This window comes from Mesocricetus auratus, unplaced genomic scaffold, assembly GCF_017639785.1.
Source record: "Mesocricetus auratus isolate SY011 unplaced genomic scaffold, BCM_Maur_2.0 Super-Scaffold_100021, whole genome shotgun sequence".
Lineage (NCBI taxonomy): Eukaryota > Metazoa > Chordata > Mammalia > Rodentia > Cricetidae > Mesocricetus > Mesocricetus auratus.
The window spans coordinates 5,643,801-5,648,426 of NW_024429202.1; positions in this window are offsets into that span (position 1 = coordinate 5,643,801).

Consider the following 4,626-nt stretch of genomic DNA (forward strand, 5'->3'; position numbering starts at 1 on the left):
GTGGTTTGCCTTTATTTTCTTTTTGGCTTTTGGGGGTTTTGTTATTTTGGTTTTTATTGTGTGGAGGGGTACTTTTTTCTTTTGAGATCTATACTGGCTATGTAGCCCAGGCTGGCCCCACTTCAAGAGTTTCTGCTTTTCCAGGCATGAACCCCCCCACACACACACTCCTAGATTGGATGACATCTAAGGAATCTTCGTGTCCTGTGCCTGGAAATACATTTATAACATTGAAGTTTATGGCTTTTAGGCATAAACATGTTATCAGTTATCAGGCCTCTCAGTTTTATGGTCTCTTAATTGCCTGCTCCCTGGCCCCTTAATTACTAGAAGTCAAAAAAATAAGTAAACCTCTGAGTAGCATTAACTTTTCATCACTAGAACAACCTTCATATGTGGGTCTGGGGAGCTATCTCCACCTGAGCCTGGGGGCCTCGTTTCAGCTCTAGAAACCACATGTAAGAGGTATGGTGGAGCTGAGCTTAATGTCGACAATAAGGATGCAAAAGCAGGGCAGTCCCTAGGCCTGCTGAGCGGCCAGCATGGTAGCTGTGCCCCTCCTGGGTGGCTTCTGGAAAGCCCACGAGGGTTGCATTGGCTGTGGGAAACCCATTTACCCCCTGTTCCCCTGCCAGAGGGAGATTCTACTTGGAGGATCCCCGTGGTGCTTCTGTCTGGGACATGAGGACACAGTACCACATTCCCTGCAGGGGCCTGAAGAGTTCTTAATCAGCCCTCCAGGCAAAGCTGGGGCTCTAGGGTCTGAGGAAGAAAGGAATTTCAGAATGAGTCAAATATGAAGCAGAAAGTGTGAAGGAAGCTCAGGCAATATAATAGGAAAGTGGGTTTGTCACAGAGGAGCCCTGGAGGGTCTTTGTAAACTCTGGTGGCTCTCTAAGGCATACCTCTTAAAGCCTGCTAAGAATGCCCCTCTTTCTATCCCTGACCAGAGAGTGGAATTTGTAATGAGGCTAAAAGTAGTTCTCTCATTAAGCAAAACTCTTGAGTTTTTCTACTAATTCAGATTTCACCCACTGACCTCCAACAATAGCCTAGCTCTAACCATCATACTATGCCTATCCACACTATTCACAGCAATCTGCGTCCTAACTCAAAATGATATCAAAAACATTATAGCTTTCTCCGCATCCAGTCAGCTAGGACTTAATGACAGTTACACTAGGTGTCAACCAACCATACCTAGCCTTCGTATTTGTGCCCACGCATTCTTCAAAGCCATACTATTTGTGCTCTGGATCTGTCCCAACATGGGCTGATCACCTTCGCCAAGCAGTTGGCTGTTGAGGGATATTTGTACACTGAAGATGTATGGCTGTGATTGGTATAATCCAAAGCTGAATGGCCATCAGCTAGGCAGGAGAGATAAGCAGGACTTCCGGCAGAGAGAAGGCCAGGAAAAAACAGGTGAAGTCCCCAGCCAGACACTGAAGGAGCAAGATGGGCAGTACAGACAAAGGTAACTGAGCCACATAAAAGGACATAGATGAAGGGGAAGATATGGGCTAATTTAAGTTATAAGAAATAGAGCTGGACGGTGGTGACGGCGCACGCCTTTAATCCCAGCACTTGGGGGGCAGAGACAGGAGGATCTCTGAGTTCGAGGCCAGCCTGGTCTACGGAACAAATGACAGGAAAGGCCCAGAGCTACAGAGAAACCCTGTCTCAAAAACAACTAGTTAGGAACAAGCCTAAGTCCAGGCCGAGCTTCTCCTAAGTCTCCATGTCGTTTTGTGTGAGCTAGTGGCCCAAAGGAAACTGTGTGTAATTGGCTAGGCAAGCCCTTCAACTGCTGAAAAGGAATTATCCCTGGACCTGGTCTGTGTCTTTTTTCAAACACTTGTGGAAAACTCAGTAACCCTGCTTCCTGTGCTAATCTTCTAACACCCCCTCCTCCCCCCTCCCACTTTCCCCTTCCCCACCCACTTCCCTCCCCATGAGAAATGCAAAGCCTGGCCAAACTGTCCTGGTTCTCCTTGGGCCATAGGGAACTTCAGTGACACTAGGGCCCATCCTGGAGCTCTGCCGGCATTGATCTAGGAATTCTCTTCCTCTTGCCGTCAGGTAACATAAATTCAGATACCAGAGAGGCAGCCCAATGTAGACCTTCCACCCGAAATGTGGCAAATAGAAATTGGAAGAATGAACCTCTGTGGGCGTATACACATGTGGGTGCATGATTGTGGGGGCCCTGGTCAATGCCAGGGGTCCTCCTCCACGTCTGTCCACTTTTTCAGACAGGTCCACTCACTGAACCTGGAACTCACTGATGAGTCTAGACTAACTGACCACTGAGCTCCAGGGACCCATCTGCTCTGCCTCCCTTTGCTGGGATTACAGGTGCACACCTCCATGCCTGGGTTTTTACATGGGTACTGGGGATCCAAACTCAGGTCCTCACGATGTAACAGCAGCACTTTATACACTGAGCCATCACCCTAGTCTGAAATTTTTTAAAAAATACCTTTCCTAATTGACATCAATGGCTTAAAATGATATATGAGGTTCAAAGCAGGAGGCTTGGGAGACATTTCTGGGTTGGAAAGACTAGAGTGGCCCTCCGAGAGTAGATTCCATCTCTGTGGGGAAAGGAAATCTGGGCATTGGCAGAGGAGGGTGTGACCACCCTGTGTGTCACAGCAAAGAGAAGCTGGGTGCCCTGCCTCTGGACACTTGCCTGGGGGTCACAGCAGCAGCACAAATTTATCTGCATGGCTGCTCGGATCCAGAAGTCAGGAGAGGGTGAACCATCCCTGGGCTTTTCTCAGAAGCATCAAGTACTACGGAGAATGACAGCACCTTCCTGTTCTAGTGTGGATTTCCAATAAACTAGGCTTAGCTGGACACCGTTTCTCATGTGTCTGAGTAGGGTTTCCTGTTCACAGCTCACAGATGGGTTTGTGTGTGTGTGTGTGTGTGTGTGTGTGTGTGTGTGTGTGTGTGTGTGTGTGAAGGTCTTGGCTACACATGGTGGAGAGCCTGTTAGAAGAAAGGAAATGATGGAAGACCGTACATATTGTAAATAACCATGCCAAGAAAAGTGTAGTTGTCTGCACAGCAAAGGAAAAATATCACCAGAATGAAGAGACAGCCTTCAGAATGAGGAGAAAAATCTTCATCCAGTATACATCAGACAAGATTCATATCCAGGATATAGGAGAGAAGGGAGATGGTTCAGCAAGAGGACCCTAGTTCAAATCCCCAGCACCCACATATCAGTTGCGAAGGGATGGCTGCTTGTGAAAAAAATGTATCTAAGATATACATATACATATATATATATATAAACTGCAGCAATTAAACAACAACCAATCAATACATGGGCTAATAAAAAGGAGCATTTGATGAGGATAATCATAGCTTTCACCAGACCCTTATAGAGTCTGTGGTTAGTTTGTTTGTTTTTAGTTTTTGTGAGACAGGGTTTTTCTGTGTAACAGTCCTGGCCATCCTGTAACTCACTCTGTAGACCAGGCTGGCCTTGAACTCACAGAGATTTGCTTGCCTCCGCCTCCTGAGTGCTGGGAGTAAAGGTGTGCACCACCACTGTCCACCGAGTCTGTGTTCTTAAAGGGATTGGAGACGACAACTTAGGAAAGGGAAGGAAACAGGTTGTTCCTGGTTAGTGACCACTATTACCTGCCTACTCAGCGCTGTAGAAAAGCGTCCCGATGCCAGACACCGATCGCGTGCCTCTGGGGAAACCGGAGCATGTTAGGATATGGGGAGGCACATGTATGTTAGGTGATGATAAACATGGAGGGTAATATGAAGTAGCAGCAGGGATCAAGTCTCAGAGAATGTCTCGCAGCAGGGTGTGTTAGGGCAAATACCTGAAGAAACTGAGACCATCTGGGACAGGAGCAGACAGGCACTGATGGAGGGATGCGTGGTCACTTTCTGTGTAGGGGGGACAAGGACAGGCACTGATGGAGGGATGCGTGGTCACTTTCTGTGTAGGGGGGACAAGGACAGGCACTGATGGAGGGATGCGTGGTCACTTTCTGTGTAGGGGGGACAAGGACAGGCACTGATGGAGGGATGTGTGGTCACTTTCTGTGTAGGGGGGACAAGGACAGGAGGGTGGGAGGTGAGTGGAAGGGGCTGGGGAGGGGCAGGCTGCCAGGTAGTGTGGGCCTCTTAAGTCACTGTAGGGCTGGGTTTTCCTCTAAAGAAATGGGAAGCCATTGGTGGAGTCTACAAAGAGCAGAGTTTGCTTTTAATTATTTACCGTGGGGGGGGGCGTGCCATGATGTTCCTGCGGAGGTCAGAGAACAATCCCAGTGTTGGTCCTCACCTTCTACTCGTCTGACAACACGCCTCTGTGTTGTTTGTCACTGTCCTTCGAGTCAGCTGGCCCAGATGTTGTTACTTAAGGAACCAGGACTGGCGCGATGGATGGAACACAAGCCAGGGAGAGCATATTAATCATAGTTTATTATAGCGAGACTGAAATGGGGGAGACAGACATGACAGAGAGGGGGGGAAGATGAGAGGGAAGAGATGATGAGAGAGAGGAAGACGAGAGAGCATCAGTGGGCAGGGGTCTGTCCTTTAAAGGGGTCCTTTGCACCTGCCTGCAGCCTGGTTCTCACGGAACTCTGGGCT